We start from the raw sequence: 27,657 nt of genomic DNA, 5'->3' as shown, positions 1-27,657 counted from the left end.
AGAAGTTGCCTTTGCTTTGTTCGCTTATCGAACCTCGGTACGTACATCGACTGGGGCAACTCCATTTTCACTAGCCTATGGAATGGAAGCAGTGCTACCCATTGAAGTCGAGATTCCGTCTCTCAGGGTCTTGTCAGAAGTCAACTAGATGATGCAGAGTGGGCACAATCCAGATATGATCAGCTTAATCTGATAGATGAAAAAAGACTGAAAGCCATTCATCATGGTCAAATCTATCAGAAACGAATGATCCGAGCACACACGACAAAAAGGTGCGCCCAAGAATATTCCGTGAAGGGGATCTAGTGCTAAAAAGAATTTGGCCAGTCCAGAAAGATTTCCGAGGAAAGTGGACGCCAAATTGGGAAGGACCTTATGTCGTGAAGAAGGCTTTCTCCGGAGGAGCCCTTATCCTGGCTGAAATGGACGGACCTGAGCTGCCACATCCCATTAACTCGACGCAGTCAAGAAATACTTCGCTTAGGATGAAAACCCGAGAGGGCGTCCTAAGTTAAAAAAAAAAAAAAAAAAAAAAAACGGGTGAAAACCCGAAAGGGCACCCTAAATTGAAAAAAGAAAAAGAGGAAAAAGAAGAGAAAATAAGGTGGGTTCAAGATGAAAATCCGCAAAGGGCGTCTTGCAACTAAGGATGGGTCCAAGTTGAAAACCCGGAAAGGGCAATTTGGATATCAACGGTGGAAACATCCCGGCACATGAATCTTCTACGAACCCAACAAATCGGAGAATGTTGCACCCTCCCAAACGTTGTCGCATTTTCAAAGATCCTTTGGCAAGGCTGCACTCAAAGTCACCAAACGGCTTTTCAACTCAGAAGTGCCCACGTTATCGAGATCTAAGACATCATTTACACATCATTGTGTATTCGTTTTAGAATGTTTGCCATGTATTATTTGTTCTTCTCCTCCCTTATGAATAAAGACCATCTTTCCTCCAATACCTTTTGAGCATCTTGAATTAGATTTAACCTAATGGTTTATTTATTTTATGAAAGATAATCGCATATTGCTGTAAAGATTCATTGAAAAGTACAGGTACCCAGAAGCCGATCAAGGCTCATGCACATGCTTGAGATGGTTGAGGAGCATCTTCAAAAAAAAAATCATCAAACATTTGAAGAATTTAAGATCAGAGATCGAAACTTCAAGCTCAAGAGTCAACAACGACAGGCCACCCGGAGATCGAGATTACTCTCCAGAGCTCAGAATAACATATGTTGCATATGCATTTAGGCATACCTAAGAGCATGACATCCATAACATCACATATATGCATATCTTTGCAGGTTTTACCCAGAGCCAATTTCAACTTCACAACGAAGGATATGGACTCCAGACAACGTAAGTTCAACTTCACGACGAAGGGACCGCTGGTTGTCAACAAACATTTCTCAATTTCAGAGCCAATTTCAACTTCACAACGAAGGATATTGGACTCCAGACAACGTTTACCAGAGCCCAATTTCAACTTCACAACGAAGGATATGGACTCCAGACAACGTAAGTTCAACTTCACGACGAAGGGACCGCTGGTTGTCAACAACATTTCTCAATTTCAGAGCCAATTTCAACTTCACAAACGAAGGATATTGGACTCCAGACAACGTAAGTTCAACTTCACGACGAAGGGACCGCTGGTTGTCAACAAACATTTCTCAATTTCAGAGCCAATTTCAACTTCATAACGAAGGATATTGGACTCCAGACAACGCAAGTTCAACTTCACGACGAAGGGACCACTGGTTGTCAACGAACATTCTCAATTTCAGAGCCAATTTCTGCTTCACAACGAGGGATATTGGACTCCAGACAACGCAAGTTCAACTTCACGACGAAGGGACGCTGGTTGTCAACAACATTTCCTCAATTTCAGAGCCAATTTCAACTTCACAACGAAGGAATTGGACTCGAAACAACACAATTGCTCGAGAGTAGATTTCACTCCACGACGGAGGATATCTAACTCGAAGCCAAACTTCACAACGAATGACTCATACTCAGAATCTTCCAGTTTTGACTCAACCTCACGACAAGGGATCATTTCATGATCAAGAAGTTGATGTGGACGAAATTTGTGTCTTTTAATCTTTGCTCTATTTCATTACACGATAAGGAGCAAAGAGGGGCAACTGAAGACACTTAAATTCGTCCATCATAATACATACGTATATATATTATATTATGTTATAAGTTATAATATATATATATATATGGTTTATTTACATTCTTTTCTCTCCTGTTACAGGCCCAACAGTAATGGCCCAAATCCCACATGACCCAAGTGACCAGCTGCCCAAACCAGTATGGATTAGGGTTTGTGTAAACCCTAATCTCTCAACCTCTCATCCAGCCGCCAACAATGGTGACCGTTGGATCTAGATGAGATCCAACGGTCCACAGCAAATGGTATCCAAGGGTTGCCCAGAAAACCCTAGCAAGACTCTCGCCCCAGCGCCGCAATACCCGTCGAAGCTCCCTCGCGCAGCACGTCTCCACATCCGGTTTTCTCGGCATCGTGACCACAGAACACCCAAGACAAACAACCAAGTCAGAGTCATGGATTGTGACCACAACAACCGAGTTTTACTCGGATTAAAACTCTAAAAATAGCCTAGGTTATCACTATAAAGCCATGTAGAAGCTTTTAAAGAAAAAAAGAAATCACGACGGAACTTGGAAAGAAAGTCATACGAAATTGAAGATATCAAGCAGTTTCGAAGCCTTTTGTAACACTTTCGAAAAGGAAACGTTTCGGTCGAGGAACGAAAGGGAGGCCATTCGATTTTATTTTTTTTCTTTCAAAACTTTTAGATCTAGGTTTTTTTTCGATTTTCGAAAAACAATCTTTGTTTTCAGAAAGGGATTTCAAAAGTTTTCGAGATTTCAAAAAAAAAAAAAAAATAGAAGAGATGAGATGAGTTTTTGCCGCCAATGAACGACGGCCGGCGCCATTCAACGGCGACGGCGAGGCGGCGTAGGGTGGCGTTTTCTGGGTTCATGAAGAACCACGGCCCTGTTCTTCATTTCTGAAGAACAGGCGAGAGCATTTAGGCAAAAGGGGAGGCTCGTTTTGGCGAGAAGAGGAGAATGAGTTTTCATTTGTTTTTAATTTATTTAACATCCAGATATTTTCTTTTAAAACGTTAAAACCGTGCATTGATGCTCTGTCTTTATAAAGTTATAATTTACCCTTTGATTAAGTGTAATTCGAATTCCTATCAAATCTGGCTTGAATTTCATTTTATTTTCAATTTAGACACCATATATATATATTACGTTTAAATCCTTGTATTATTATCGTATATTTTTGTATTATTTATGATATACGTGTATTCTTTTACATTTATGGTACACATTATTATACATGAATTACCAATTATGCTTATAATCATTTCTTTATTTCTAGTATAATACCCTATAATCGTATATGTGTATTTCAATTCAACTTGATACCTATACTATTATTTTATTTATTTCATAGTACTTAACTTGTTGTACATATACGTATTTTATATATTTTACCTATATACCCATTATTAAATAATATATTTTTAAATTATTTCTATGTTATTTTCTAATATATATATATATCGTATTTTATTTGTTTTGTACATTTTTTTTTATTATTGTCATATATAGTTGTTATATTTTCTTTTATTTAATTATTTTTCCTATGATATTACCTATATTATATATTTTTTTTTTTTAAAAAAAAATTGTACTATATGTACATATTTTTTTTTCCTCACCTTATTTATTTAGTTATCTATTTTTATTTTTTTCTTTTTTTCTTATCTTTGATTTATTTACTCATATTTGTTTATATATTTATCCATTTATTTATGTATATTGTCTTTGTTTTTTATCTCGTTTTATTCTTTTTCCCCTTTATTTTATCTTCTTATTTTGTTGTTTTCTTCAATCTAATACGTTCACTTTTAAAGGGTACAACTTTCAAATCAATCTACGGTAAGTAATTAGGGCTAGAGTCTTACCTTGTAATTTAAACTTATATTTTTTCTTAATTAAAGACAACTGGAAATTACATAGTACCGAAAGGGTGGTTCAAGGGTGCTAATCCTTCCTTGACCGTAACCGACTCCCGGATCCGACACATCTTTGGTACGACGCAGATCAGGTAAGAATGAGGTGTCCGGTCAACCATTTTTCATAAAATAAATGATCGGTGGCGACTCCAATCACATTTTCCTAAGTCGAAGCCCAATTCGGGGCCCGACCGGAAGACGGCTACGACACATCCAAGACGAACACTATCTACTAAAGAACTTTCTTAACCTATTAACAACGTCCACACTGCAACTGCAAACACAGGTGTTTGCAATGACCTTCCTGTGAAAACTAAAGCTGCCCAACTCTTAATTTTCCAGTGATTTTTCCTGGTGTAATCTTTCCTCGTATGCTCTCCACGTCGCTTGATCTTTTCAATCATTAGAACCAAAAATATTAGAACAAAACGAATGTTGGTTGTTCCAACAAAACGAATTATTAATGGCTTGTCAAACGAACAAAACTAATCATTACACCCAAATAAGTAATGATAACTTAAATTTATTGTCTGCAAACTGAAATCCCACCATATAAATAAATTCACTGCACCATTGAAAAAATCAATCCATCAAAACAACCAAACATTCTAGCAATCCCAAGACAATTCCTTGTATTCAAAATGGGATTGTCGGGATTCTTTAAGGCCATTTATTATTTCATGTTTGGTGGTATTCTTGGATTCCATTTGAACGATCAAATTGGATTATTGCCCGGACAACCCCCTGTCGATTTCAGACATTTTTCTGGGTACATCGACGTTGATCCAGATGCTGGTCGAAGTCTTTCTATTTTTTTGTTTAACCCGAAATGATCCATTGAATCGACCTCTCACTGTCTGGCTAATCGGAGGTTAGTTACGTTTTAAATTCAGATTTATAAACCTAATAAATGTTGTCTCTTTAAATGATCATGTAAAATGATGGACTAAATCTTGAATTTTTTCAGGACCGGGTTGCAGTTCAGTGGAGATAGCTTTGTTGGAGTTGGTCCTTTCATTACTACAAAAAATGCTCATGGCCTCGACAGAAATACCCATCTTCGAATAGAGGTTGATTTTTTTACCCTTAAAGTTCATATATATAATATATACACCATTTTGTTCGAAATCAAATTGATATATTCGAACTTTTGATGTACAACTTTTAGTGTCAAATTTGTTGTTTATCGATTCACCTGTTGGATCTGGATGGTCGTATTCGAACACATGGAGTGATTATATGGTCGGAGATTCTAGTACAAGTAAGATCACCACCCAACCTAGCTTTTTTTAATTCTTATTTGTATAAAAAAGGGTAAATTATATTTAGTACCTAAACTATCAGTTTTGATCCTTTTTTTTTGGATAAGCAGATTTTTATTATCCAAGGAAAATTACATCAGGAACATCCCAAATGAGGTATAAAGCCTACTTCAACAAAATATCAATCAATACCCCAATAATTACATAAGTTTACATTGACATAGTGAGTTCTATTGAAATTTATATCACTAAGTTTGATACGAACAAGATCCTTATGGTCTTGAGGACTTGATCAGGTGTTCTTGATTCACGTCTGAAAATTCGTCTTCCTTTCATCCCAGATCGAGTAAATGAAGCTGTCCAAGAAGTTTCTGAATGATGTGAGAAGAGATTTACCTTTCCAATGATGAGAAGCCAACAAATCCTTGAATCCCAAGTGTTGTGCGTGATGTGAATATTATTGAGACGCATGAGAGTTCCATAGTGAGTAGCAAAAGGGCAATCAATGACAAGTGATTACGCGTTTCTGTCGAGTCGAGACAAAGGATACAAGAATCATCAGAAGCAATACCTATTCTAGAGAGTCTGTCCTAGTAGGAAGACGATCCAAAATAGCCATCCATAAATACTCAATTTTGGAATGTGAAGAGGGAACCATATAACTTTGTGCCATGGAACCTTTGCTTTGTTCTCTTATTTCCTCCCATAAGTCTCTGGTCTTTGAAATACCATGCTAAGGATAGGAAGGACTTCGCTTCTAAGTTTAATAAGTTTCCTGAAACACCAGCTATAAGAAGAGCTATCATTGACATCAGTGAAGTTAAAACTTTTAAGCACATAGCAATGAATCCATGCAACCCATAGTGAACCTGCTCCTGCAAGAATTTTCGAATGAGATAACCATGCAGGTTTTATTCCAAGTTTTTAGGTCTTTTAAGCCTAGACCACCTTCGGATTTGGGGCAGCATAATTTATCCCAACCGATTCTGGCTCTGGTAGCTGATGTATAGAACCTTTCCAAAGGAATCTGAGGAGCAGAGTTGGTCCAGCCGTTTAAGAACTTTCTGAGGCAGTAAAAAACTGTCTAGTCCAATAGTTAATCACACTGTGAAGGACAGTTTTAATCAGCTCAAGTCTACCTGCATAACTAAGAACTTTCCCAGACCATTGATGAAGCCTATTTTGATATTATCAAGAAGAGGCAAACAGTCTTTTTCGGTTAACTTTCTAGTAACAAGAGGAACACCAAGGTATCTAATAGGTAGGTAACCATGTTTGAAGCCTGTAACAGATTTAATGTTATCCAGGTTTCTAGAGGTAATTCCGACTGTGAACAACTCTATCTTACAAATGTTAAGCTTTAAACCAGACAGATAGAAGTGATTAGGATAGTCTTAATACCAATAATGAATCGAGGTTCCTTTGCAAAAATTAAAAGATCATCAGCAAAAGATAAGTGAGTAATGCCAATTTTTTTGCATTTCGGGTGATAGCCGAATATTCCTCTGTTTGCAGCAATGTTAAGTAAATTTGAGAGTATATTCATTGCAAGAAAAATAAAATCGGTGATAAGGGATCACCTTGTCTTATGCCTCTTTGACCCTTAAAATAATCTATCAAGCTCCCATTGAAGGAGATAGAATATCTAGCTCCTGTGAAACAAGCTTCGATCCACTTTATAAACGTGAGAGGCAACCCAATAGCATTAAGAACAGAAGAAAGAAAATTCCAGTGGAGGAATCAAAGGCTTTATGAAGGTCAATTTTAAGGGCACATCTAGGGGAAATGTTTTTTCTACCATAACCTTCACTAATTCTTGAGCAAGAAGAGTATTATCGAGTATCGATCTACCTTTCACAAAAACTGATTGATTTAGAGATAAGATCAGGAAATAGTAGATTCAATCTTTTGACAAGGATTTAGTGATGGTTTTGTATATCACAGAGCAACAGGAGATAGGTCTATAGTCCTTGACTTTACTGGGGTTAGGAATTTTTGGAATCAAAGCTATTATTGTGGAGTTAAAAGCAGGGCTTATGTAAGTCTCTTTAAAGAAGTATTTAATAGAGTTAATGACATCATCCTGTCACAGTCTAAGATTTTTTTTAAAACAAAGGGTGTAACCATCAGGGCCAGGTGCTTTATCATTTCCTTGGCTAAAAAGAGCCTCTTTAATCTCATCATTAGTGACAGTTTTGATAAGAGCAGAAATAGTCTCACTGGTAAATTACATGGAGCAGGCTTTCAGGTAGGCATGATTAGTATTATGAACTTTAGGATCGGAAGTACCTAATTGTTGTTGAAAAAAACAGTTATTCAGAAGTCATAGCATCATAAGAATCGAGCCTTTTACCATCATTGTTAACAAGAACTCTGATGGTATCTCTCTTGTTTTTAGAGGCTATGGCAGAATGGAAAATTTTAGTGCATTTATCACCATCTTTAATCCATTGCATTTTAGATTTCTGTTTGAGGAACATGTGCTCATTGTCCTCTAAAACCTTCAGCTCCTTTTGAGCAATCAATTCTTTATCAATTGAGATGGAGCCTTTAAGAGTTTCAATCTGAATTTGTTCCAACTCCAACTTCTTTTGAAATACCCTAGCAGATATATTACTATAATGATCTTGGTTAAGCTTCTGTAAATAGGGTTTAAGGCGTTTGAGTTTAGTAAATAATTTCTGCATTGGGTTGCCTTGGGAAGGATGTTGCCAAGACTGATGAACGACGTCAAGAAAGTTAGTGTGGTTAGACCAGAAGTTAAAAATTTTGAAAGGTTTGGGTTTATTGATTTGACTCTGTTTGTTTATCCATGCAAGACCCATACAGTGATCAGAAGGTCCAGGGGCAGTGAATTCAACAAAAGAATTCTGAAAAGTGATAGCCCAGGGAGAGTTGATGAACTCTATCAAGTTTCCTTGCAAGGAAAGAATCTCTTTGTTTGTTGCTCCAAGTAAAAGTTGGACCAAAGAATGGGTGGTCATGTAAAGAAAGGTCTTGGAGAACATTTTGGAAATCAATCATATCAGAAGAAAGATAAGGACCTAAGAGATCGAAATCAGTACTTTCTTTGTAGTCAAGGAAGATATTGAAATCCCCTCCTATGATCCAAGGAAGATAACCATACTTATGATCAATATCTCTAAGAGATTGCCAAGAATTCTACGGGTAATACCACAATTACTGTCGTAGACTGCAGTGATGATAAAATGAGAGTTATTAAAAGAGCAATTAACAGTGATACTTTGGGCAGAAGAGTGGCAAAAAGAAATATCGATACCTTTCTTCCAAAGGAACCATGTTCTACCATTGGAAGCGAAATCGTAGTTAGAAAACATTCCAGCTCGCAAAAGAGGAATTTAAAATTTTATTAGAATTTTCAGCTTTGACACGGGTTTCAAGCAGGCATAAGACATCAATATTGTATAGATTTTCTCTGTTGAGAACTTTTTTCTGTTTTTGAGGATTGTTAAATCCTCTAATATTCCAAAAGCAGATAATCATTGGGGTATGGGGGAGGTTTGGTCCTCTAAGGCTAAATCTGAGGTACTAGCGAACTTAGAAATTTGATCTTTCTTTTTCAATTTTAGTTCCTTGATCAGCTTTGCTACTCCATCAGCAGCATGTCTTTGTTTTTTAACTTGTACCTCGTTTAATGAAGTGGTCTCATCAACAATGGTAAGAATATCGAATCTATTTGTTATGCCACTCTTCACAGTTTTAGAATTAGCTTTAATAGGTCTACCTCTACCACGTTTAGGGAGAGCAGGAGTCCCAGTTTCCGTTTGGATAGAATCTTTGCTAGGTAGCGGTTTTGGTTCATTTTCTTCAACATCAGAAAAATCATCATTAGAAAACAGATCCGGGTTGTGAGGAAGAGATGGAGTTAAATCTTTCCCTGTTTCTAATTTATTAAGATCATGTTAGTTCTGGAGGAGGAAGGTTCTGCCATTGAATCTCCCTAGGTAGCAGATCTGAATCCGAAGAAAGAATTGATTTTAAAGCTTTCCCCGTCTCTAGTTTATTTAGTTCAATGTTAGCTCTAGAGAGTGAAGGTTTTGACGCTGTGACATGCTGTTCTTCTATTGTTTCTGTGGATTTAAGAGCATGGATTTCATTCTTTTTTTCTCCATATTTTCGTAGTTTGGTTAGCAAGGCTAGTGTTGTTTGAGCAGCCTTTTTCTGAATGGCCAAAGGTTTTGCAGTTAGCACATCTGGGAAGGAGCCAAGGAACATCAACGTAGATAGTAGTGGATATTCCGTTGGCAAGAACAACCTCTACTGATTCTGGTATTTTGTCCTTAGCACCTACCTCTATACAGACCTTGGCATAGTTAAGTCGGATTTGTTTGCAGTAAACGAATCCATAGACAAAGGTACTCCTAAGGCACTAGCTATAGCTAAGACCTTCTCTAGAGAATAATTCTAAAGGAACATTATACAAATACACCCAAATAGGCAGACGAGTTAAATCAAATTCAAGTTTATGCAAATTTGGTTCCCACTTCCGTAATATTAGAGGTTATGGAGAACATGCCATGGGCCATTTTCAAGAACCCAGTCACGAGCATTAACACAGTTGAAGTTGAAAACTACAGGTTGTTACCAGCTACTTACCTGAACCCTAACCCCTTTCGACGGTTGATTCCAAAGGTTCTCGATGATACTTTGCAGATGGGTGAATTTTGGGGCAGCACCTAGTATCTGACCAACGAGCGAAGAAGACCATTCTGCAGAGCCGGCCTCGAGAACTTCTTGGGGGGGTTGAACAATAGGGATTTTATCATTTGATTTTGGGGGAAAATACGACAGTTCTTGCCCCACTTGACATCCGAATAGCTTTCGCCAATCCATGGACAAGCTGATCAAGAGAGGAGAGACATGTGGTGGAGCTTTGGCGGACAGAGGGTCACCGGCGAGAGCGGCGCGACGGAGAAAACTAGGTTTTGTTAGTCCAGCTAACTTGTGCCTATGCAAAGCGTAACGTGCGCCTCCAGAATTTTTAGTATCTAAGCTTCCAATTTTTTTTAAAATCATACCTAAAGTTTAGCTTTTGTTTCATTTTAGTACCCATGTTCAGAATTTAGCATTAGTTTTTGAAAAAAAAATTAAAAGTTTAGATACTAAAACGGACAAAAATGATAGTTTATGTAATAAATGCAGTTTACCCTAAAATGTAACAATTCATAAAATTCCCCTTCATTTTTTTGGGGTACAGATGATGATCTGCTTACATTCCTAAGGAATTGGTTTGACAAGTTCCCAATTTTCAAATACAGAGAATTATACCTTGGGGGAATAGGTTATGCAGGTACTTCATTGTATTTATAACTGAAACAATTAAATATATTAAAGTTTGATATATTTGTGAAACTTATTATTTTCTCAGGACATTTCGTAGCCAATTTGGGCTCGACCTTACTTCGACAAAACAATGAATCAAAGAAATACGAGTTTAACGTCAGAGGATTAGCGGTAAGCAAACCCTGAATTCGATAATTTATTTGATGGCGGATTTAGAAACATTTTTCAAGATTAACACATATGTATTAATAACAAAAAAATATCGTATAGAGTAGGCACAAATAAAATTTCAGGAACATGAATGCAAACCCTAGATTCTACATATATCCTCCACTGATTTGTTGATTTGTGTCAATACAATATTGATTGCCCTAACATAATATTTATTTTTTTCTTTTGGAATGCTCGAATATAGTTGGGTAATCCTGTTTCTTCGGTTTAAGTTAGATATTCTCGCGGAACACGAATTATATGCGTCAAAAGGGATGAGCCCTAATAAGTTGTACCAACAAATTTTAAAACATTGCGATGGGATCGATGAAGAGAATTATTCGGACGATATCATCCCATGGTCCAAATTATGCCAGATGCCCATGACCAAATCTATAATGGTCGCTTTCAACGTAACCTCGGTTACGAAGCCAGGCAGAGCCAGTTCGATCTTCGTCGAATACTCGGTGTCATGGAAAAGCCACAGATCTTATCGGGAAAAGAAGTATGTTTTAGTATTTGGGCTCTTCGAGTCTTCAACAATTACGCTATTCGATTAAAACCGAACTAAGATCGTTTACTCGATATTGGTGTCACATGTTACTAGAATTGACGATGGAGTTGATATGTGCATTCCTTTCAGGACGGATTTCTATTTCAATATCCCGGAAGTTCAGAAAGCTTTCCGTGGGAACCGAACTAACTCGAGGTTTCAATGGAAGGGCTGTTTCGGTAAGAAAATATAAATACATCTTAAATCTGACTCGTCTTAAACTGATAGTTTTATGTACTAAATGGCATAGTTTACCATCATCTTTTATGGATTATACTGAAATTTTTGTTATAATTTTTTTGATAATGTAGGCACAGTGGCCTTAATTACAGCGTTTATGACAAAGACTTGGACATGCTTCCGACATTGAAGGAAATTCTCCTACAATCTGTTCCTATTACCATATTCAGGTAAGATTAAGCTTCTTACATGATTTTTTTTGAATTGGTAATGTATAATCTTTTGGGTTACAATTCTTTTATTACAGTGGAGATGAAGATGGGATAATGCCGACAACCGGAACCTTAAAACATGTTAGAAAATTGGCCAAGGATATGAACTTGAATTTGACCAAAAATGAAGCTTGGCTTCATGACGAGAAGGTTATTGATTTTATCTTTTTTATTTATTAATTTATTAATAACATCTTAGTTTAATTTAATGATTAAACATCTAAATTAAACTTGCAGGAAGCAGGGTGGATGTACACGTACGAAGATAATCTATTAACTTTCATGTCGGTAAAAGGAGCTAATCATCACGTGCCGATGTCCAAACCATCTCAAGCCTTTCTTATCTTTACCAAGTATGTGATTGGTCCATCAGTGTTAACCGAATAAAAATTGGTGAATGAGGAGATATGCTTTGAGACTGCACTTTTAGGTCTGTTGTTCTAAGGCAATCGGTGTGTCCAAGGATCGACCTAGGGCCCGTGGTAACGTAATTCTCCCTCTCAAAATTTGAAATTATCATATATTTTATTTTTTTAATGTATTTTTTATTGAAAATTTATTTTCACCTTTGAAAGTTTTATAAGTTTAAATTCGCCCCTAAAATTTTATAAATTCAAATTTATCCCCTTAATAAAATCTTATTTTGTTTCAGGGTGTCGGGAGGGTGGGCAATAGCATGATTAGGAGCGATTGGTCTTTGATGTGAACGGCTTTGTTTTAATTCGTTTAGGTGTAATTTTGATGTGTTGAATGTTTTTATTAATGATAACATTAACCTCATTTAGCTTTTATTGTTAATAAAAGAAAACATTGATTAAGCAAAAACAAAATCTAATAAATCTTGTATTCTCATCATTTTTAGTGTATTTTATCATATAATCATTGTGGTGAAGATATTTATTTTTTAATCAAATTAATACATTTGGATTTTGGATTATTATATATTATATTATTTTTCATGTCATGTTATATTAAGATAAAGCAATTACGCTATCTAAAGAAAAAAATGGATTAAATAAAATAAGTGTTCACGCAATTTTCACGAATGGGTGTCTAAATTATTTTTGAATGATCTCAATGTCTAACGTTACAAACATTACCACTTTAGGTGCTCGGACCATCAACGACATTTTTGTGTGTTTCCCTCACTTGCATCGAGTGTCTTGCTTCTAGCTGAGCTCGAAGAAGAACTAGACACTTGTTGTTCCTCATTTTGAGACCCCACGACAGAATCCATACTCAAGGTGGTTGACCCCTGTTGTGATTTTATAGAGCATGCCCTGCTGCACACAGACCCTTTCAGCACCATCAACTACTGGTAACTGCATGGGTGATTTTATACATTTTGCCCACTATCTTGAACACAAGTATCTTGTTTGCTTGCAAAGGGAAAGGACCGCTCATCAAAGTGACATGCCTTGATGCAGCACTCAAAGGAGATTTTCCTTGCAAAAAGTGTGGGAAGTCGATTTATCAGATGAACTGCAGTGCTTACTGCATAGGACCAGAACTTAAACGGTAACAATGCTTGAGCCATCAACACAAGGCTGACTCAATGATTGGCGATGTTCCTTTCAACCACGCCATTCTGCTCATAAGTGTGTGTGGGCAGGACAACCGATGATGAACCCTAATTTCCAACAAAGATGAAATGGATCGATACTCACCCCCCCAATCTGTTTGGACTTCCTTAATCACAGTATTAAACTGAGTTTTAACCATTTCATGAAATGACTGATATGCCTGTAATGCTGGTCTTTTGTTTTCAACAATACCCAACAGTATCTTGTGCAAGCATCACAAACGAAACATAATAATAAAGTTATTTGAAGCAATATGAGAAGGTCCCCATAAATCTGAGAAACAAGCTGGAAAGGTTTGCATATACTGTAGAGGATTCATTGAAAGGAATCTTATGGCTTTTTCCCATCTTACAAGCAACAAAAACACCATATTAATAGCACTGGCATAAGTGGGGAAACTCAAAACCAACATTTTTACAAGCCTTTACAAGAGAAGCATGTGCAGGATGCCCAATCTCATGTGCCACAAGACATAGGCATTTGTCAAATCAGCATGCACTTTATGAACTACATTTATTCTAGACAACCACCTGTATTTCCATGTTGATCTCCTGTTGTAGCATCAAATTGATATAAACCTCCACTCTCTCGCCCTTGTAACAGCACCGCACCAGTAGCTTTATCTCTAACTAGACAACTCTTGGCATGAAATTCAAAGTACATCATTGTCTCTAGCAAACTTTGAGACAGAAAGCAGATTTTTGTTACAGAAGGAACATGAAGCAGTTATGAAGAATAAAAGTTCGATTCTTATAGTAAGCTTAACAGTTCCAGCCTTGCATATGTCTAAAAAATTGCCATTACCCACAACCAGCTTACCTGGACCAGAGTAATCCGAGCCATCAACCACCTTAGAAGCTTCAGGTGTGACATGATGCGTAGCCCCCGAGTCTATCACCCATCTATCTGAAGTTGACGAGGGGACATGTGCTTAGGACTGAGTATTGTTGTTGCGCGATATAACTATTTGTCATCTCACACACGAGTTAACACGCACAGCAGTAGACTCATCGTTGTACTCATCTTTGCGTGCTAAAACCCCTGGAAAACTTTTGATCAAATCGATTCCAGCATCTATCCACCGAATGGCCAATTTTACCGCATAGTTGGCCTGAAGTTTAGAGCGTCCTCTCGACCACGAGCTCCTGATCTAGCTCCAGTCCTTCCATTCGAACTATAAGGTCGATTGTACTGAACTAGCGCGTCCAGAATCTGGATTACTGTTATGCATGTGAACAACATTTGCACTCATTGTCACTTGATTTTGAAACTGAAAACTCTTGAGTTGCGCCTCAGCATCACCCAGCATAGCTTTTACTCCATCAAGCGAGAAGGCTTCTTTACTCGCATGATAACCACCATAAATGGTTTATAGTCAAACGGTAAGCCATTCAATATGGTTGCTATCTGTTCAAGATCTGAGACTGCACTTCCACATGCAGCCAACGCATCGCATACTTCTTTTATTTGAGTAAGATACGATCTCATACTCATCACCTTTCTTAATTGCTCGCAGCTTGCAATGAAGGCTCATTACTGTTGTTGTCGACCGATTGGCAAAGAACTTGAGAACGGTGGACCATACATCCGCAGCAGTTTCTGCACCAGCAAATTGAGGAAGTATGTGATCACTAATTGTGGACAGCAACCATGAAGCTAAAGCACTGTCCTGTGCAACAAGATTTCATAATCTTCATTGGTCACAAGACTGCCATCACCAGACTGAATCTGCGCCGGTGGAGGTTTCAGTTTCACCAGTGAGTAAACGTTTCCAAGCGATGACTCCTTACTGTCAGAGAACTTGCTGTTTCCACAACAGAAGTTCATTTCATCAAGAACTATGTTGATCTTTTGTTTATGAATAGACGATTGCTTCTCGAGGAGTCTCCAACAACCAAACTGTGCTCAACATCCTCAGATGCCATAACCGAAAAAAAAAACGAAGGAATCACGAGAAGCAATCAAACCAGCAGCTATCAGAGAAGCAACGGAAAGGCGACGCCTCCAAGATCAATGGCGAAAGATCCATGTTGAGAAAGCAGTACAAAAATGTATAAAGAGAATAAAAGTCTTCATACTTCTTTATGATTAAATTGCTCTTTTATTTATACAGCATACACACCATAACAAACTAGCTAAAGTTGTTAGTCTGCTAACTACTATGCTGAGCTGGATAACAACCGTGCTGAGCTGGCACCTTCCAGAATATGCTCAACACTTTACCACTGCTTACAATGCCAAAGTATTTCGTATGCATATGAATTGGAATATAAAAACGATTATTAAAAGTAAAACCTTCACTAAGTCAATGCTCCTCCCTGGTAAGGGGAGATTCTTACACGTTGCTTCAGTCATACTTCATTCCTTGCTATTTCAGGCTGAATGTTACCATTACCACTTCGATGCTGCTATTAAACTTCATCAACTAGGCTTGGACTGATCTAATCCAGATCATGGCCTCATTCAGAGTGTTAAAGGAGTTCCAGGTGTCGGTCGTAATGTGCCTAAAAGGTCTAGGACGATGGATTAAATTGTATGTGAAGCCGTTACCAGTAAGAATTTTATATATTTCCCTTCAGTTGGTTTGATTCAGGATTTTTACTTGAATGGATGAATGACATTTTGGTAGACTGATTGTTTTATTGCTGAACAAGAACATTGTTACATTCATTGGCCAGAAATATGTTCTCATATATGCTTTTCCTGTTGCAGCGTTGCATTGTCCTTGACATTGAAGGAACTACCACTCCTATTTCATTTGCAACGGATATTCTCTTTCCTTGTGCCCGAAACAATTCGGGAGGCATTTATCCACGTCGGAGGCATTTATCCGCAACTTATACTAGTGCTGAAACCCAAGATGATATTAAGTTATTATGTTCTCAAGTAAGACATTTCTTTGGACCTTTGAACCTTTTATTTTAAATTTTTATAGGAAAGAACTATGTTTTAACAGTTTAAGCCGCCATGATTGATTGGCTCTCGATGAATAAAAAGCATTGCTACTATTTTTTATAATGGAGATTAGGGCAACCAAAGAACTCGAAATTGACTCCCAAGTCAGATGTCTATATTGGATGCATAACTGATTTTCTGCAGATTGAAGATGATTTGAAGCAGGGTGTTATTGGCGATGTACCTATCCCCTCTGGTGATGCTGGAAAAGAGGAGGTGATTGCAGCTTTGGTTGCTAACGTGGAAGCAATGATAAAAGCCGATAGAAAAATCACAGCCTTGAAGCAATTGCAAGTAAGAAAAATGAATTCAAAGAAAAATACACTTTAAAGCTTACCTTTGGGATGGAGCTAATATATGAAGCAAAACAGGGTCATACATGGCGCACTGGATTTGAAAACAACGAGCTCGAAGGCATAGTTTTCGATGATGTTCCAGAAGCTCTTGAAAAGTGGCATGCTTCGGGTGTGAAGGTATCTTGTGTGTTTCCTTGACTTCTTTATTTGACATTTATATTTTACAGGAAGTTCAATTTCAATGTTAATAACTCCCTCTTTTCACCACAGGTTTACATATTTCCAGTGGTAGCAGATTGGCTCAGAGCTTCTCTTTGGAAGCACAAAATTTGGCGATTTGAGAAAGTATTTATCTGGATATTTTGACACCGCAGTGAGGTAAATTCACAACTTCCATAGTTGCTTCCATTCTTATCACTCGATTTTAATTCAAGGTGACACTTTGTTTTGCCATCTTTGCTTGCAGAAACAAAAGAGAAAAACGCAGTTACGTTGAAATAACTGAGACCTTGGGTGTCGATAAGCCATCTGAGATACTATTTCTGACTGATATCTATCAAGAAGCCATTGCTGCAAAAGCTGCAGGTATCGTACCGCGCTTAGTTTTTTCATATTCCTTTCCTTTTTTTGTCCTGTTTGTTTTTTTATTTCCCCTTAGATATGCTTCATTGTTACAAGAGAATCTGAATCACACCGATTCCATAAGCAACAAATTACGTAACAGAAATAGTAAACTTTGCTACATTTCAATAAGTTTTCAATGGAACATGTGTCTTGAAAGTCTGGTCCTGCAGATAATTTTCTGATTTCAGTGTTAAACTAGAAAATTAAGGCGATATACACTTGGTTTATTAATATTTTCATGATTATGCATGCAGTAGGTTTGGAGGCGATAATCTCCGCATTCCTGGAAACGGTCCTCTTCCTGAGAACCATGGGTTCAAGACTATTGACTCGTTCTCGGAGTTTTAATAGAAATTTTGTACTTCTGTAATAATATCGACTGTAACAGCTCATACACATGATAAACTTTCAAATGCAATAAATATTGGCTTTCTGCAGTTTCTATTTGTGGCTTTCATTCTGAGAAATGGGAGTTCAATCTTGGTGAACTAATGTTTCAATTCTGAGATACATCTACCAAACATTGCATGTAATAATGTTTTCCCAAAAAAAAAGGATTTGGTTTTCGTTTCAGAGGATGAACACTAGGTGTCTGCTTTGAAACACATGAACTCATGAATGTTGGAAACATTCCATTAACTATGTTAGGCTTAGGTTTCGGGTGAAAAAAAATAGTTACCAAATTTAATATGTCGAATTCGAGACTAACGCAACATCTTTCAATATGTAAACCAGCATCAGACACAGCTTTGAATGGAAAATGTTTCCTAGAACATTTCGTTCAGCTTTGCAATAAAAATGCAGTAAATGACTGAGGTAGTTGAAACTGCATGCATGCAGAGTTGCACACTATATATAATGAAGTACAGTGGACAAAACAATTTTCATTACTGTTTTTATAACGTTCTTTTCCGAACAAACTTAAACAGGAAATATCTTTCAATTTTTGTTTTTCTGTATATATCTTTATTTAAAAATGTTTGATTTTGTATACTTTTCCCTTGATTCAAAGTCCCTGTCAAGGAAAATATATTAGGCAAGAACGTCTCAACTCTTGCCAGTTTAGCCTGCTGAGTATGTTCCCAATACAAAATAAGATCTAAATGAAAAAGATTGCTCTTCCATCTTCAAAGAAGCTAAAGACGTGGGTCATTCAATCTTCACAATTTCTTACAAGCCTTTGCCTTATGTCTTAGATACCTCAAAACAAATTTTCTAATATCAAACTTCGACTGCACTTTCAGTACCGCTAAAACAATCCACACAAAAACAGAGGGTTTGCACTTAGTAGTTATGGAATTGTAGTAGACTGCAATTAAAGCAAGACCAAGAAAAAGGGTAAACAAAAGCAGCAAAGCATTGGCATTACCTTCGTAATAGTTTCATTTCCAATACTATAAGTACATACACATATATATCATTTACTTGCCTTCCACTTAATTTTGGTGTAGGAAAGTGAAAAGATTAAGAGGATCCAATGTTGTCACATCTTGTTTGATCTTTTTCTCCTTTGTTGTGGTGGGTCTTTTTTAATGATAGAAATGTTTGTCTGTCATAGTATTGTTGATTAAAAACTGCAAAGTTTTTAAGCTAATGAAAATGAAGAGTTTTTACAAAGACAAAGCACACTCCTACACAGTACAAAACAAAATGCACCCAAAATATTTTTTCCAGTGAATTGGACTGGGAAACAGACATCCTTATAACACATTATGATGGTCCATTATTGAAACCAGCCAAAAAGTCTTAATTTCTGCAACTCAAACCCCACTCACTTCTTTTTTTCCTGAGCAACAGAAAATGTCTTCATCTTTCTGACCTTTTTGCTATATATAAAACTCAATTATCAGACAAAGAAATTGAACATTATTCTTAAAGAAACAGTGTTCTTATAACAACTAAATGTCTGTAATAATCCTATAGGGAGTAGAAGTTTTATTTGGCAGAAACGAGCTGCAAAAATTACATTTAAAGCATATAACACAATGTCACAAGTCACAACAATAAACAGATCAAACTAAGGGATTAGTAGTAAATTTTATGGTTTCAAGTAGCAACAAAATCCAAGAGAAATGAAGAAAGAAGATGGTGAAAAGGAAGAGCTTTACCATAATCAAAGGGAGATCAATCATACAATTTAAGACAGATTCTCGTAACTTCATTTTTTTTCCACTCAAATTCAGCCAAACCCTCTTGACAAACACTCTCAAACTAACATAATCATTTTCTTCTTCATTGAATTCTTAAGAAGAGGAGCCTGAAACTCTTGGTGAAGTAACTGGGAACAGTGGCAAGAGCTGAGGCTCAGTGTCTCTAGGAGTCGACATAGGTGATGGATGCAAGTAAAAGCCTTTCTCCGCTATAGCTTTATCTTCCTCAGATGAATTACGTAAAGAAGGTGAAGACTTGTTAAAAGTGTCCTCATTTAATGGTGTAACCGGGCTAAGAGCAAGCTTCGGGAAGTCGAGCAAGCTCGGACAAGACTCGACATTCCTCGGCGAATAAAAAGCACCACTACCGCCGCCGCCGCCGCCACTAGAAGGCAGGAAAGTGTTGATCATCATGAGGTTGTTCTTCAGGTTACTGTTCCTCCTCTCATAAAGCTTGAAATTTTGTTTCTTGGGTGAGTTCGTTTTCATGGGAGGGATAGGAAATATGATTTTGCTGGCATTCCTTGATGATGGTGTTGGGTTGTTGTTGTGTTGGAGGCTTCGGGGAAGCTTGTTTAGCAGTCTCCGATGAACCGGTGAGCATTTGGACAACCTGTTTGAAAGTGGTCGTGTCGGCTTGGACAAACGTTGTTGGGCAAGGGTTGGTCTCAGATCTGGAGATGGGGATTGGAGTTAAAGGTGGTGTTGGTTCCATTGTTGCTAAGTGGAGTTCAAAGGAGATGAAGAAGATGATGATGATGATGGGAAGTGCAAGCTCCAATTGTTCTCTTGAACTAACCTTGTTGAATTCTCCATCGATGGCTGTTTTGTCTCTCCCCTCAACACCCTGGAAGAGAATTTTCTTGGGGTTTGTTTGGTTGAGGAGAAAAAAAAAGGAAGAGAAGAGCGAAAAACAAGGGTCGATTTGCTGTTGAGTAAAGAAAGGCTGCTTTGCTTGTTTACATGTACTTAAATTTTCGTGCTGTGACAATGGCGCATTTGCAGCAACAACTGGTTAGTAGTCTCCTCTTACTCTTTTTTTTTTTCCTAATAGAAATATTAAATAATTTATAGATTATTTTTTCTTTTGATTTTTGAAAAAATTATTTAAATAAATAAATAATAAATAGATTTGTTGGGATTATTTAAAAGATAAGGATTTTTGGTAGAATATGGATTCTCATTTGGCCAACCTATGGCAAAGTGTTGGAAGATATGATATAATATATATTTGAGATATGAATAAAAGGATTGGAATATATATATATATATATATATATGGAATTGGGCATTATTGACTAAATCTTGTCTTGATGGATTGGAGATGATGGGAACTTTCCTTTTTCTTTTATTAAAATTGAAATGGTCAAATTTTACAAGGTCCTTCTACTATATGTTTTTATAGATTTAATTACTTTATTATAATGTTAATTTTCTTATTTAATATCTAAACATATAGAATTAACGAAAAAAAAGTATTGCAAGGTAGAATTAAAATTGATCAAATAATATTAAAGAGACCAAATTGATTAAATATAATATGAGGACATTCTATGAAATTTGACCAATTGTAATTGTTTTCATGACATGTATTACGCGGCTTACATTAGTCTCGTCGGCATTTTGGTGGGTGTGGGATGGCCAATAGATTGATTCAGTCAAATGTGCCATTTGAAGTTTCTTTTTATAATTTATATTTCAATTAAATAAATTAATAGTTTTTATACACTCTCACAAATATATATTAAATAGCAATTTAGTTCGAATTAATTGCCATGAATTTATAAAAGTATACTCATTCAAAGTCTAATATTTAAACAAGTTTACTTTTGTATGAATTTAATAAATTTGATCATTCAAATATTAGAAAAACGGAACAACATTAATCAAATATTTAAAATTATAAAATAAACAAAATAGAACGTACACCGAAGAATGTCAAAATGGGTTTGATTTGTATAAATCAACGTTACAAAATAAGAGAAGAGATGGGATTAATTTCTTTATATATCTAAATAACACACTTTACTGAGAAGAAATACTCTAAATAATACTGTTTTTTTGGTTTTCTTTTACTAAAGAATATCTCTTTAAATATATTTGTGGGTTGATTTAAAACTTAATGGTGGTGGGTATATAAAATTATTCATATTAAAAACTCATAAAATAAATAAAAAGAAAGAATCGAATTCTGATTATAATGGGAAAGATAAAATATGTAAGTATATTATGTGGGAGAGGGGGAATGGAGGGTAGGGGACCAAAGTTCCATTCCAAGAACACAGCACTGCTTCTTGGTGAAAAGGGCATCATATTCCTTTTCTTTTCAGAACCAAAATTATTATAGTCTTACAATGTGGAACACCTCAATTATGCAACCAAAAAGAACCTCTCATTGATTAATTAAATATCGAATTGCTGACGTGTCACTTTAAAAAAATCAATGTTGATGTAATATTATTTTATAGTGACATATCAACATCATCATTAAATTCCTAATAGCAAGATACCCAAATAGACCTAAACTAAACGTTAAATATGATTTTAAAAAATAAAGCTTGGATACCAAATTTGAATAAAATAATAGTTTAAGTACTAAACTTGTAGTTTTCCCTATTTTAATTAACCGTTGAAATTTGAGCCTCGGCGATCTCAATGGGCAACCCCACCATTTCCACCCTGTTTGAGTAAAAGAAGAGAACTGTAACAAGTGAACAAAGAGGATGACGATGATAATTGATGTGAGAGTAAAAATTTGTAAAACGAATTAAGTATTCAAATCAAATATTACGATGAAACAATCCAACTAAGGATAAAAAATGGTTGCCAGCAGTAAAAAAAATTCATATGAAGTGGTTTTTTTTTCTCACTTTGATTGGAACATTATGCTGGGATGGATGTATCCAGTTGGTAGTGTTGATGAATTCATCATCAGAGTGCTCGAGCAACATTTTTGAATTCATTTAAACAAGACTGAAGAATCTTCTGGCGTTTTTGAAGAGATTGTCGCTCCTTTTGCAGCACATCAATGGCGTCCAGAGCTATGAACATGTCCATGAACTTCTCATCACTCACAGCAAAACAGGTCCAACCCCACGGCCAACACGAGCTTGTCCCGACTACATCCAAATATTCGTATTCGAGTTCATGTTATGTCACATATACGAATAAAATTATAAAGGAATAGATTAAAGAACTGACCATGGGGTCAAAAACCCGGAGTTCAGGGTCGATGTCACACTACGGTCGACGAGGACTTCACGTATCCGAGCAAAATGCTGCGCTGCTGATGAGCAGATTTCAGAGTAACTTGAACCTGTTCTGGTATCACCATTACCAAATAAAAGACTACCACCATTGTGAACTTTATCCAATTGATCATTATTTCTGTTGCCTGTCATTCGTGCTATGCGTTTCCTCGGTCCGACCTCGATGCCATTCCCGAGCTCCTTCTTGACTCTGGCGTATACCACATCACATGGCTGGTCAGGAGATGGGGTCTCAGGCACTGTCATTTGGTTTTCTTGGTGAGCTTCTCTAGCTTCTTGGCCTTTTCCTGGCGTGGTCTGCTTTGCATTGCTTTCGGGAGGTATGTTCTCCTGATCGTTTGTCTTATCACGCGTTAATTGGCCGCCATCGGATAGCTCAAGGCAAAAGGAAGCAGCCGAAGCTCGGTTATATATGTGGTATGAGCTTGCACTCGAGCCGAAGACACCGTGAAAATCATTCTCATAACAGACCTGAGAATATGGACTTGTGACTGAATCAAGATGATGCCTAACTAGTTGCTTGCACTGTTTAGCCAAATCTTTTATAAAGCGATTGTATGCATGCCTTAAAGCGGCATGGAACCCGACATACCCATCCCAGTTTCCAGTATTCTTCCCATCTGTGCAAATTAATAGAAATTAATAGGTAAATGATGGCTAAAGAGTTCAGTCAGTGATGGGGAAATGACTTACATTCCGATTCGCGGCAGCGGTTCCTCTCTAGAGCAATATTGAAAAGATTGCCTAAAACGAAGGCGAGGCGATCGCAAGCGGTATCAAGGAGAGGAGCGAGCCATGACCGTGCGGCAGTACGAGCTATTTCTGCAGCAGCCTCTGTTACTCCTCTACTCCCACCTCGGCCAGCATGTGCAAGTAATATTTGCAACCTGTTTCAGGGGAATATATCTATTTACTTATGCTCAAACAGGATACTATTGGGGCAAAAATTTCAAAGTTCGGGATATCTACCTTCTCTCTTGATACTGGGGGACACTCAATGGAATATGCAGCGCAGCGGAATTCATGCATAACTCGTTCAAAAGCAGCTCCACCGTAGAGACGAAGAACAGCATTAGCAGGTTTTATATCAACAGTAACACCTGGCCAACTCGTTAACTCGCTCTCGGATCTTTCCTCCTCAGTTGTTTTTCCCCAGTGCTCTGGGGAAGGATCAGCTGCTCCATCAATCAAAACCCCCTTAAGCAACGTAAGGGTGTGATCAGTTTCTTGTAGTTCAACCAAAAGTTTTATGGAAAAAACAACAGTTCAATTAAGAGCTCCAATTCAACATGGTGAATTCAGGTCGTGAAACTGGTATATGCTATAAGCTCAAGATGTTGGAAAATATGATTCCACCACAAAAGTTTCAACGATATTGAGAGTGGTCCAATTTGGTAAATAATTATACATTACCATAAGGGCAAATGGTTTTCTAAATTAGCTAAATCTAACATGATGAGACTGTTTTAACTGAACCAAATGAAAAACCTGCATGAGAGAAACGCCTCACCACATGATTGCAGATATAAGCTGCGTGCATCATGGCTGATTTTCGAAGATGAGAAACATCAGAAGTTGCTTGTATTTTGGAGTCCATTCTTGCAAGCTCTATGTTAACTTCACTGCAGCGCTGCTCGAGCAATGCCAGCGTTGCCGGAGCAGCTTCTTTGTATCTCTTTTGAAGTTCTGATTCTAAATACTCCCTCAAAGAACTGAAACCGATATAGGGCTTGAACTTTTCTTCATCATAACCTCCCTTGATTCCATCGTTCAGGTGTCGTAAAACTTCAGAATCTACTTGGGATATTTGCCTTCGAAATTCATCATTCGAGACGGTGTTTCTTTCTTTCGGCAGTGCTACAAAAAATGGCCGAGTATTTTCTCCAAGATATCCACTTGCACTCAAATAACGATCCACTTCCCATCTGTCGCTAAACTCCTGCATTAATTGAATTGTCGCGATCACATTGCACACAATTTCAGATACACAACCAAGTTACAACACAGAGAAACACCATATCAAGCAACAGGCAAGGCTTATACTTTCAGTGCCTATTATGTATATAGACAGTCAGACACCTAATATTTTTGGGTCCCCGAGGTTTAATTTCTCCTTAAACCAAGCTCAGAAAAAATCCTCGGCGGGTTGCCACAATATGTAATACATCAGTGTGTGAATGTATCAGCTCAATGTTAGATCTCATAGATGACAAAGCCAAATAAGGAGAGCAAAAAATATGTACCTTGAGTCTATTATCGAACTTGGAGACTACAACTATTGTTCTTCTAAAGGTTGGATCGATTTCACGAATTGAATCTAACCACAATGATGAGCACCACTCCACGCTACTCTGCTGAAGGAACAAGAATACGATGGGGGACTCGCTAATGACTTCACCATTGAAAGAATTTCATCTGGTGTGTTCTCTGGTTCTCCCTTCTTTGCCTGCCAACAAATTTCCAACCACAAGTTTTGATTCATAAATGAACCATTTTGTTTCAAGATTTCGACCAATTTGCTCAGATTTTTTTTTCTCAAATGAAGAAACAACGTACCTTAAGAACAAATCCTGGAGTATCAATGATGGTGAGGTTTGGGCAATGTGCAAATTCAGCTCTCATTACGATTGGCTTAGGAGAAACTGAAGTTTTAGTTTTTTTCAAAAGTACCTCGGTTCTTGATTTTATAATATCTGCAATTTCTGATGCTGAAACAACTGGACTTCCATATTCTTCAGAATCTTCTTCCTGTTTTCAATAGACAAAATCAATGAAAAAAAGATAAAACATCACAGGAGAAACATGGCAGGATGTAGAAATGGAGCATTTATTAATGAAGAACACCCATATCCTAAACAAAAAAGGAAAAATGCTAGCAAAATAGTTAAAGCCAAAATCAAGATTATCGTCATCCAAAACCTAATAAATCCTTCGCAAATTTCTACATTGTGGATACTTTCGCTGCTCGATCATAAAAAATTGTTGTAATATTCAACTCTTTAACAAAAATATTTAACAAATTATTCTGTCTAAATTCTATCATAAAGAAAAAGTTTATGTTATTCAATCAGGTTCCTCAAAATTTCAGTGTTTCCTTTTGATTAAACAATGTTGAAGTTCTTCTAACCAGAATTAAATAAACAGGGGTAAAAACTTGATTTAACTAATAATTACATGAAATCCAAAAAGCTCCTTTAAACCCATCAAAAAAGAATCCAAATTCACAATATATAAGAACAAAAGCCACCTGGAAGCGACAACGAGGCAAGAGCAGAAGGGTCATGAACCATCTGCAAAATGAGAGGCCGACGAGTGCCCATCTCGACCTCACGCACATTGAAACGAAACCCCAAAGCTTCAAGGAGAGAGCTTTTCCCATCAGATTGGCCACCTAGCGCCACGATCTCCGGGACAGGAAGCTTCTCACCAAAGGCCACCGCAGCAGCTTGGAGGCGGTTGTAGGCCTCGAAACGGGACAGAGAAGAAGAAACGTAGGAAGCGTCACGTGTTTCGTGAAGATGAGAGTGAGATCTTTTGGATTTTCCCGATGGGGTTTTCGTCGGCGTCGGCGTCGCCATCGCCGTTGAGGAGAGAAAGGAGGAATGCGACGCTATTGGAATTTTGAATTAGAATTTCCGAGGGAAACAAATACGTTCAAAGACTGTTTGAGCCGGCGATACGTCAATGGGCTTGGGCCTTGGTGTGGTACCAATTTTTATTTTTATTCTTTAAATTTGATTTATTAATTCCGTATTTAAAAAGAAACGTATTAAATTTAAATCGATATTTAATACTGAAACCAACGATGAAACCGATAGGAGGATCTAATTAAAACAATTCCATAAATTAATTAGTACATATTAAACAATATGAAATTAAGAGATTAATTTTAAATTTGACCCATATCTTGAGCATGTCTATTTAATTAAAACTATTAAAAACAATGAGCAATTTATTAAAAAGACTTAATTGAAAAATAAGTTTATAAATTATATCTTGTATCTATCTTATATGTTTGAACTTTTTAAGTCAATTTAAATTTGATCTCACAATTTAAGGATGTCTACCGTAATTAACCATTTTAATGATTATGAACTTCTTATGTAAAAGTGATGAATAGACATAAACTTTGTTTTCCGACCATTAATTTTAATTTGAAATTTTCAAGCAACCTTATCTTGTAATTAAATGAAAAATGTCGTCCAGTGGAAGACTTGGTCCTTTGAATTATGGACTAATTTAAAACCATTTTTTAAATTTTTTTAAAATTTAAATTTAAATTCTAAAATATCGCTTTGTTAGTATCTGTAATGGTTATTAACATGATAATCCATGTATGCTATCATATTAATTTTTATATTTCGTATCTTTAAAATATTTTTTTATGAATCTAAAATTATTTATTGAGTTAACAAATAAAATAAATAGTATGAAGTATATACAAACTGTCATAGGAATTGTTAAATTCAAATTTAATATTTTAATTAATTTTTTTAAATAAACTAAAGTTGTCTACTTTTTTTAAGATTAAGCACTAAATTTAATTTAAAATGTTAAAAATTAAATTAATAAAATGGATAGATAGTAAAAATTAAATTTATTACTATCATTTAAAAAAAAAAAGTTGATGAGACAAGTCGACACAAAAATTGACTCTTAGTCAATTTCTTTACTGCTTTTTTTTTTTTTTGAAAAGGAATTTTTTTTGACTGCTTTCTTATAAAACATTCAATAATAATAATAATAAAAGACCAAAAATGTAATTTTCAAAGGGACCCCTTTGCACTCATTTGAATACGTCTTTAATTTTTTTTTGGGTAAATTACACGCTTACTCATTAATTTACTTTCTCCTATTTCACTCATCGTACTTTTAATTTTTTTAATTTACTCACTGAACTTTAAAAATTAAACTTTTTTTGTCACTCGACCGTTAA

The 27,657-nt window shown here is 36.4% G+C and overlaps 4 pseudogenes; 2 read left to right on the top strand and 2 right to left on the bottom strand.

Annotated features, from left to right (window-relative positions):
* Positions 1-4,704: 4,704 nt before the first annotated feature.
* On the top strand, positions 4,705-12,524 carry LOC120147917 (annotated as a pseudogene).
* A 3,064-nt stretch (positions 12,525-15,588) lies between these two features.
* LOC120147906 lies at positions 15,589-17,739 on the top strand (annotated as a pseudogene).
* A 1,687-nt stretch (positions 17,740-19,426) lies between these two features.
* LOC120147897 lies at positions 19,427-20,167 on the bottom strand (annotated as a pseudogene).
* A 1,903-nt stretch (positions 20,168-22,070) lies between these two features.
* On the bottom strand, positions 22,071-26,299 carry LOC120147886 (annotated as a pseudogene).
* Between the last annotated feature and the right edge of the window lie 1,358 nt (positions 26,300-27,657).

This window comes from Hibiscus syriacus, unplaced genomic scaffold (assembly GCF_006381635.1).
Source record: "Hibiscus syriacus cultivar Baekdansim isolate YM2019G1 unplaced genomic scaffold, ASM638163v2 tig00002655_pilon, whole genome shotgun sequence".
Classification (NCBI taxonomy): Eukaryota; Viridiplantae; Streptophyta; class Magnoliopsida; order Malvales; family Malvaceae; genus Hibiscus; species Hibiscus syriacus.
This window is presented reverse-complemented; position numbering and strand designations above follow the sequence as displayed.